Here is a 10497-nt window from a genome sequence, read left to right on the forward strand (position 1 = left end):
ACAAAGGCTGCTGGATGAACTTAGATGCATTTTTTTAATCAAGTCATGTTTGCACATACTGCATTAATACCACATGTTACATCAAGTTTGCAATAGTTTTCAATGAATTATTTAATTTTCTTATTTATCTACTTATGTTTTGCTTCCAACTTCCTTAGGTTCTCACCTCTACTTGAGTAGCCATGTTTATTATCTTTTGTAAGTGGGTGTGTTTTTCCTTGCTTAGTGAATAATATTACTTTATGTATGTTGCATCTCTTTTATCCCATATTGGTTGTAAGCACTTCTTCCTCCGTGGCATGTCTTATAAATAGTTATTCATTTCTCTCATTTGAGCACCATGTTTTCATATTGTATTTTACATTTGTGTCTTCTTTCAAGATAGTTGTATTGCATTAAAAATAGTCACCTTGTTCTCTCATTTGAGCATCTTGTGTTCATATTGTATTTTGTATTTTTCTTCTTTTTTCAAGATAGCTATTATATGTGGGCACCTCTAATAGAATGATCGTCTATTGTATACATTTACCACTTTAGCTTCACTTAAACCTAAAAAGGTTTGAAGGATTAAGTAGCAAGCGTCTTCATAAAATAGTGGAGATATGAGTTGGTAGTTGATAACACAGACCGACTACCACGACACCAAAAGATCGAACTGTTAGTGAGGGTGCCACTGTAGAGGTTAGCCAGAGATCGCACAGGTCTGAAGGGAGGGGTTGAGGGTCCCATGTGATAATAGTTTAGCCCTTCGAGCTGAGAGGTCCACATGGGACACAAGCGACCACAAGGCGAGTAAAGAGCATAGGTGGGATTCGAACCCCTCCCTAGCAGAGTCGCCAGTTTGTTAACACAAACCAGCTACCACTACACCAAAAGCTTGAACTGTTAGTGAGGGTGCCACTAGAGAGGTTAGCCAAAGATTGCATAGGTTCGAAGGGAGGGGTTGAGGGTCCCACGTGATAACATTTTAGCTCTGATAGAGGGCCACACCACCCTACCAACTCATAACCAAGAGTGCAACAATATGGAGACCAAAAAAAAAAAAAATGCTTCACAAGAAATTTTATTACACTTGAAGATCCTTACAACACCCACAAGATGATATCAAGCTTCTCCTTGAGCTTCTCCTTCCACAACTTCTACTTCTCAAACTACTCCTCGAGCTTGATTTAGAAATGCTCATATGCCTTGCTTAAATAGGCACTTACCACCCCATGCATGACTTATCCACAACCTTCTAGATTCCTCCACAACCTTCTACAACTTCCACAACCTTCTACAACTTCCAAAACTTTCTACAATATTCATAACTTTCTAGAATTCTATCTACTCACCTCGATAAATGGAATGACAAACATTTATTTTTTTATTTTTTTCTATTATGCCACCTATGCACCTCGAAAATAGAAATCACCTTTTCCTTTCTTTTCTCCTTTTTCCCTTTTTTTATTTTTTTATTATTTCTCTTCTAATTTTCGTCACTTTTCTCTCTCCTCCAGATTTTTTTTTTTTTTTTTTTTTTTAAATTTTAAATTTTACATTCAACATGTCTCCCCTTTATTTTGGATGCAAGATGCTCCTGCATCAAGCTCCCTGAGCTGAGAGGTCCGCATGGGACATAGGTGACCACGAGGCAAGAAAAGAGCACTAGTGGGATTTGAACCCTTCCCTAGTAGAGTCGCCAATTTTTTAACACAGACTGGCTACCACTACACCAAAAGCTTGAACTGTTAGTGAGGGTGCCACCAGAGAGGTTAGCCAGAGACGACACAGGTCCGAAGGGAGGGGTTGAGGGTCCCACATGATAACAATAGTCTTATATGAATGCATCCTAAATATGTCTGGCTAGTGACCATAGATGTAGAGAAAATAAGATGTGCATTGAATAACTATATTCCACCACACAATCCATCCAGTTGGATAGTTAAGATGACATATTCTATATATTCCTAATATGAGAAAACATGAGATGACGACTCATCAAGAAATCATTTTGAAAAATGGGACTTACAAGGCTAGGTTGAGCCTACTTGCCATTCAATGCTAAACTTGATGGGAAAGTCATATAACAAGGTTGCATATGGTAAGGCCATTGTTGGAAGAGACAAGAAACTAGAAACGTTAAAAAAAAACTGTGTAGAGAGCATCACATGATTGGTTCAAAACCATAATAGCTAGCAAAATATCATGACATGTTATAATAATTATGAATCTAAAGACCTTGATTTCTTTTAAATGTGAAAAGATAAATCAAAAGGATTCTAATGAGTATCCCAAGAGGAATATTTCATGGTGAGGTTAGTGATGCCTCAAACATTGAAGGAAAGGAATTTCATGGATGGTAGTCAAGCACATCATTGATATCAACTCCTCAAGAATGGAGAAGAGATTTTACAAAAACTTTGAGGCCAAAGACCCTCATTGAATTTTAGGAGAATAATTTATTTGTTTCTCAAAATTATATTCACAAATGGTGGGTTCCATGAGGATTGTAAATACATGTGTGATGAGAGAACACATGACATTATCCAATTGCTCAAAAAATACCATGCTAGCTATGGAATCTAAAAAATGCTAGTCTAAAATAGACTTTGTCCTCAAGCTTGCATGAACCTATTTCCCCATATTATAGTGATTGGATGGTCCTTAGCAGTTAAGGAATCTTGACAAAAAAACTTTAGTTCTACAATAACTAGCTTTTTTGTCTCTTCAATGAGATACTATCATCCATTGTTCATAATATTATGAGGTGGTAGCCTTTTAAGTTAGAGAAGCTTCAAGCACCTAGGAAGGGGACATAACAATGTCGATTGCCAAAAGATAATCCTTAAATTTAATGATATATTCAAACAGATTTAATCTTCAAAGCATTAACTGACCATAGTAGATGTTATTGCCACCTTCTAGGAACAATCTTAATTTTTTTATTTTCTTCCTTATTTTCTTTACATTTCATCCTAGGGTTTTTGAAACTCTTATAGAACATATGATTTTATTATTAGTATTTGATATGTCATTTTTCTAGTGTCTATTTTACATTTAGTTTGGTTTCACTAATTACATAGTTTGTGTGTAATGTGGCATTTGAAGTGTTGACGACTTCAAATTCAAAATTACTAACATGAAAGACATAATAATTGATTGTTTTGAATTTTTTTCCACCTCAAATCTTTTATATTTTATATTGATGTTATTGCCATCTTCTAGGGCTAATCTTAATTATTTATTTTTGCCCTAATTTCTTCTATATTTCATCTTAGTATTTTTAAAACTCTTGTAGAACATTTTCTTTTGTTATCAGAGGTTGGTATGACCTTTTTTATTGTCCATTTTGACATCTATTTTGGTTTCATTACATACATAATTTGTGTGTGGATGTATTTGTTTTTCTCTGATTTCATTCTATTTTCAACTATAAAACAATGAATAACTTGAATATGTTGACCGATATATCAAAAGGGGAAAGGAGATTGTTAACATTGTCATATCATAATGTAAATGTGCACACTAAATCTATTAAAATATAGTGAGGTATTTTCTCATAAGTTATAAAAATAAAGAAATGTAGGCCATTTGTACAATGTCTACCATTCACGCTATAGCCCAAAAATTAATATATGCATGAATGAAAAATGGGAAGCAAATAAATTTACTTGAAAAAAGTAGAGATGTGAGCATTAAATATTGGGTGTGAAAATTTTAAGAAGAGATTTTATGAAGATTCATTGTAATGCCCCACTAAGGAACCCAAGAGGATGACAAGTAAACTATCAAAATAATGTAGAAATTTTTAATGACAATTGCGTCTTAATCTAATCATTGAATACATTCAGAAATAATGATTTAAATCCATAAAGCTATAATAGCACATCTGCATGTATATTCATTAAAACATGAATATAAGAAAACCTATACTAGTAGCCTATGTCCTCTAAGGGCTCCCCAACATCATATCTAACTGGGTAAAAACAATAATGAATTACATCTTATTAATCATGATCATTTCTATCATTATATGTTAATTTCAAGCACTAATTTGAATGTTCTTGATCGCTTTCTAACATAGTAATGATAACATGTAACCTCATATGATAGTCAATATCAACATTGATCTATCTAACTCTAAAACATACATTTATTACATGATCACAAATTACATCAAATCATCATTGTAGTTTCATTGATCATGTATCATCTTAAAATGTAAGCACCCTTGTTAGGTACTCATTTTGAGCTCATTTAAGCATTTATAGATTCCCACATTAATTTCACATCATTTTAGCCCTTTTGCATCCTCCAAATCAATATTATTTCCTCAAACTCTATGTTGGCTCTAGTCTATGCATAAATTTCCCATTAATACCTAATTCAATTTCCCTCTCTCATTGCTGTAAAAGTCAAGGTAGGATTTAAAGTTAATACATACCCCTTTACTTTTCCCTTTCTAACTTGTGCAAAAATCAAGGTAGGATATAATCTCTATGCATCCTCATATATATATTTCCTCTAGACACAAATATCAATCTTCCCCTAGGTTCTATCTTGGTAAATTCAAGATTCAAATACATTTTTAATCATTTTTATCATCCATCATTTTTAATCAACTCAAACCCCTTAAGATTGTATTGCTCCTCACACTGATGCGTTGAAATTTTGACCTTCCTGGTATGGGTCACCTAGGGGCGACCTATACTTTAGAGGTCCCCTTTTAGGGGTTGTGGTCCAAAAGCAAAATCTCTCCATCCTTTCTTGCCTTGTAGAGTTTACCTTTTTTAAATTACCCCAAAATCACTATAAAAGGAGGCCTTATCCCTTCATTTTCACACCCACAATTAATGAACATCCCTACAAGAAAACTATTGTGCATTTAAGGAGCTAAAGGAGGGAAATCATTCATTGAAGGCATTCATCATCCATCAAACATTGATGCATTTCTTTCCTTAGATCTTGTTTCTTTCTTCACAAGAGACAAATAAGTTTTCTATCAAGGAGGGATATTTAAATTTATCGATTAAGTCTTCTTCGTCTCTCTCCCCTTCAATCCAATATTATGGAAAATTACAACATTCATCATTTAAGGTTTTGGTTTTATGATTTCCTATTATTTTTGTGGAGTCCAAGCTATATTGCATCAACACTTGTGATCATCTCCAAAGTGACGTAACATTATTGAGGTGTATGGTAATTTATGTTTTAGATTTATCGATTATGTTTACTTATGCTTTCTCAATTATATTTCAAGATTAATTCCTAAATAAGGGCTTGGTTGAGGCAAGATTCTTCCCCCCAACAATCTTACCTTGTTTATTATGTGTAGTTGTAGATTAACAAAGTTTCAAATTTAGAATTGTAGATCTAAAGGTATTGTATTTGTCACAATCCCAAAACCTCCAAAATTTTCCCTCTCAGGTATAGGTTTGAACCCCAAGTTCATCCTATCTCTAATATGGGTCTCCCCAAGTTGACCTCTTCCTCTGGCCTTGAGATTTTTATAGTTGAAAGCTTCAACTTTCAATTTTCTAGATTCTGATTGATCTACTTCCAATTTCACTAGAGTTTGGTAAGGTCTCTATAGATTTGAAGTTTTTTCCTCAACTTACCTTGAATATGAGTACTCCACTCCATCTAGAATTTACTTTCATATATTAGATCCTTCTCTTTCATATCATTTACAACTCCTCTTATGGAAAGGAACGACCATCCAAAACCTACATTGTGAAGATCACAAATTGACATCTTATGCTAATCAGATTTTCTTTGTTACAAGGTTTTGAATCGTCCTAAATATAATATATGATTTAGTGATCTATCCTAGCATTTCTCACCATTTTATATGATACATTTTGGTGAACTTGAGCTCTTACATCTTCATTTTGATTTTGGTGTTAGATTTCCTTTTCTATCTAGATCTACTTTGTTCCATTGTATACATATAACTAGATCTCCTTTGTCTTGCATTTACATATCTATATTTAATTTGTATATATTTCATTTACATCTTAGATCTTCTTTGCAATTTTGCATTGATCTAATTTAGCTACTTACATTTCATTATAACACAAACAAATAATTAAAAAATTCATTCATGCATTGAATAGTTGTCATTACAATTCCTTTCTTACAAAAAAAGAAAACAAAATTTCATTCCATGTATGTCTTTCTTTTATATTAGCCTTGAAATGCATTTGTTTACTCAAGGCGATAGTTGTTTATCTTCCATTTTTTTACTTTATCCTAAAGATCCAACCCTCCATGAGACCATTTTAGAGCAAGAAGAAGATCTTAATGCTTCTTTCAATAATCTCTCTTACGAGAGGTGCATTAAAAATTGATGTTAACTCTTCTCTTAATATGTTCTTCCCTTATGGGCATACCTTTCAAAATTCCCTTTGTGATGCCTTTTCTTCAAGGAATAAAGCTTTGATCACTTACAATGACACTTTTGTTAAAGTTTGCAATAATATCATTATTTGGGATGAACCATTAGATGATAATGTTAATTATTCTCTTCCTCATAGAGTAACTTTAGTCCAATAAGATGATACAATGGCATACACTTCTTCTATTTTATTTAAACATGGCACATTCAAGCTTATTATTTCTCCTTCTCCTAAAATATACCGTCTTCATAAGGATATTTTAGAGCAAGAGAGATACATAATATATACTTTTTTGAATATCAAATTGCCTTGATTTGACACTCATAGTAGAGATGAAGCCTTAAAGGAAATCCATAATCCCTATTCTAAGGACACCTTGGAAAAAATGGATAATATCAGTCTCCTTAATGCTCTCCCTTCTATTGATGAGTTTATGAAGATTCAAGTATGTGATCAAGTTAATGTTGTCAATATTCATGCTCCACCTATGGTAGTCAAAAAGCCTAAGATAAGTGTCAACGGATGCAGGTTCAATCAACTTCCTCTCAAACTTCTAATAGACTTATCACCACTATTAAGGGTTATTCTCGATCTAATCTTGTGATAATAGTTGGAAGATACAATCCCCAAAACTCCTTTAAAACTTTGAATAAACCTATTATAACTGTGAAAGATATCCCTAGAAATATTTTGGAGTTCTTTTAGGATTATCATCCGATGGCTCACACCTATTGAACAAGATATAATCCTCAACATTTTAATTTGGTTGTTACCATTTCTCTCACACCTTCTCAATCTATTCTTTCTCCTCTACCCCACCTTGCTCAAAATCTTGAAAAAGATTATGATTTAGTCGAGAAATTACAAGTTGCTTCTAAAAATATTTCCTAAATAATCCTCAACATTTTAATTTGGTTGTTACCACTTCTCTCCCACCTTCTCAATTTATTCTTTCTCCTCCACCCCTTCTTGCTCAAAATCTTGGAAAGGAGTATGATTTAGTTGAGAAATTACATGTTGCTTCTATAAATATTTCCTTATGGGAAATTCTTATAAATTCTACATAGCATGAAGATTTATAAAGGGATTTAACTTCTCTGCCAAATCCACCTTCTAATCAAGATAACATCAATTCCTTCTTTGAATGTATATATCCTACTCCCGTTCTTGCTCAAATTGTCTTTACTCAAGATGATTTTCCTTCAAAACAAGTTCAATGTCAATATGGTACCTTGATGGGAGCTTTCCTTTATCAATAAAAATCTTATTCAAAGGACCTTAATTGATAGTGGGCTTGGATTGAATGTTTGTAGTTTGGATATGCTCAAACAAATTGAAGTTGATATGTCCACTATTAAACCTAATTTAATGTTCTGAGTCATGGATTTGGAATTGTTGCTAAAAAAGTATTAGGAGTCATCACTTTACCTATTAAAGTAGGTCATGTTAGCCTATATACTCCTATCCATGTGATGCCTAAACCTCTTAATTATAATATTCTTTCAGGTAGACCTTGGTTGCACACTATGCATGTTGTTTCTTCAACTCATCATAAAAAAATCAAATTTCTCTACAACAATGTGATGTACACACTTTTTGCAAATGATAGTCTAAATACTTCTTTGAATGTCAAATTAAGCAATACTCGTGTGTCTGTTGAAGAGGAACTAGTTCAAAAATCTAATGATTGTCATTTTCCTATTATTTCTCTTTCATATGATGATTGGGGATCCCTATATTTCAACCCAAATTTTATTGGAGAGTAAAAAGTTTTATATCTTCAATTTATGTGGTTTCAACTTGAAAAAAATTTCAAAAAAATCCCCTTTAATGATCTTGGTAACAATTTTGTCATTGATTCTATTCCTGATGAGTCTCAAGAAACTATCAAACCTAATTATGATGACATAGTGACTAACAAGGCTTCATTATCTCTTTTTGATATAGCCTCTTTATTATATGAAGAATCATGATAGTTGGCATTGATGATAATTTTGTAGAGTATAATTATCATTGTTGGAAAACCGTTTAGAAGATTGTTACATTAGTGAATATGTTGTACATAAATATGTGAAGTTTCACTAACCAGTAAACAACTATATACGACTAGTAAGCAGCTATACCAACCGATATACTGTTAGGTGATTAAGTTAACTAGTGCACAATATGACCATCGGTGAAGCAATAATGTCATTGATGAAAAAAAATGAGATAAAGGTTTGAGTGGTAAAATGAAACACATTTTTTAAAATAAAAAAACATGAAAGATATTAGTGAATAGGTGAACTACCGGTAAAGGAAAAAGTGAAGATATCATTAACTAATTAGTATGGAGAACAAGTAAATAGTACATAATATTAACAAGTATTGATTTATTGTTAAATCATTCATGAAGGTGGAAGATTCAATGAATTTGGCCAACATGAAAAACATATTACACTGTTCAAGGAATTGAATGAGTAAAATCGTATGGAATTGTGTAAAGAGTTGAGTATGAATTTAAGACATGTTTTGGCAAATGGAAATGGAGAAATATTTCACATTGGGAATGACATTTACATTAAAATTTAGCTCAACATAGTAAAGAATTTTGGTTTTTTGCAAATCAATAATGATTAGAAGAATTCAAGGAAAATAGAAAACCCTAATTAGATTTTCATCTTGAAGGTAAAAATAGTTTATAAGGAGACAATTGCCATGGATAAAACAAAATGTCTGAGATAGAGAGGAGAATCACACCAATTGATGAAATGCTTGAAATGAGATGAAAAAACTATTTGTAGAGAGGCTACAATACTGAATTATAGTCAAGAATAGAGAATCAAGGATATGATTAGCATAGAGGAGTGCATATTATAGGATATCTTCTCTTGTATTCCTAACAAATCAAAAAGTTTAAATCTCTTAACCAAGCAATCTTTAGCAAGACTTTATTATAAATCCTTTAACAAGGTGAATTCTACATAAGTGAGGTTGAAATCCATTTGCATAATAAAATGTAATTGGAATTGAAACACTTCTAACAAGGTATTAGTAACTCCTGATAGGGTGAGTCATCTAGAGAGTGGAAAATTGTAAGCATCTAACAAAGCACTCTTTTCAACTATAGTGAGATGATTGTGAGTGTCATCCCCGTCATGGTTTTTTTCCCTCTAACCAAGGGTTTCCACGATACCAAATCTGTGTATTATATGTGTGCATGTATTGTTTATTTGTTAATCACACTTTTACATTTCATTTCAGTTCCATTCTTTATACTTAAATAAAGTTTATTTCACTACAAGTTAAGAATATAAATAAAATTTTGTGAATTGTGTACCGATGTTGAGAAATTTGGAAAAAAAAAAAAGTGAAGTAGCATATGTAGATTTTAGTAAATCCATTGCTGGTTTTATATAAATGGTGAAGTTAAAAATGATTTAAAAAAAAAAAGAAGTTACCTACCAAGGAAGTATATTTGGAAAAAAAAAAACATTAAAGTAATAGAATGCAAAAATAAAATTGTAAGTACATATTTATATAAACTTGTGAAAGATTTTAAAGTTGAAAGGCAAATCATTTAAGTTTGAAGACTCAGAATGTCTTAATTTCCATATACTAGTTTGTATTTTTAAGCGATAAAGATTTTTTTAGAGAAGAATGAGAACAATGAGTGTAAATATATGTATGAAGTAAACTCAATTACCCAATGATGTTGGAGAAGCATGACATTTTTTCCATAATAATATTTAAAAAAGAGGAATAAAAGAACATAGGGAATAGTTACTGATTTCTACTCTCGTGCATAAGAGAACATGCTTTCTTTAGTTTTTTAGGGAGTTTATTATAGGAGCATCGTTGAGCCAACTTCAATATTATTTATTTTCGTAGTTCAATTTGTGTTCTTGGTTTAGTTAGATAATTTGTTTGGGATCAAAAGTTCATTAGTTGAAAAACAATCTTGAATAAAAGATTGAGTTTATGGTAGTTAGATAATTTGGAACAATTTAAAGAGAGAGAAGGAGATATAGACAAAGATGCATAAAAGAGAGGATGGGCCCAAGGAAAGGAAATTTGAATGGTAACCTTGTGGGAGAGATGAAGGTTGAAGAAAATTGCAAAGAAAGGTTAGTAAGGA

The sequence above is a fragment of the Cupressus sempervirens genome, chromosome 11, assembly GCF_028749045.1.
Source record: "Cupressus sempervirens isolate cs-2001-9-10 chromosome 11, ASM2874904v1, whole genome shotgun sequence".
Taxonomy (NCBI): Eukaryota; Viridiplantae; Streptophyta; class Pinopsida; order Cupressales; family Cupressaceae; genus Cupressus; species Cupressus sempervirens.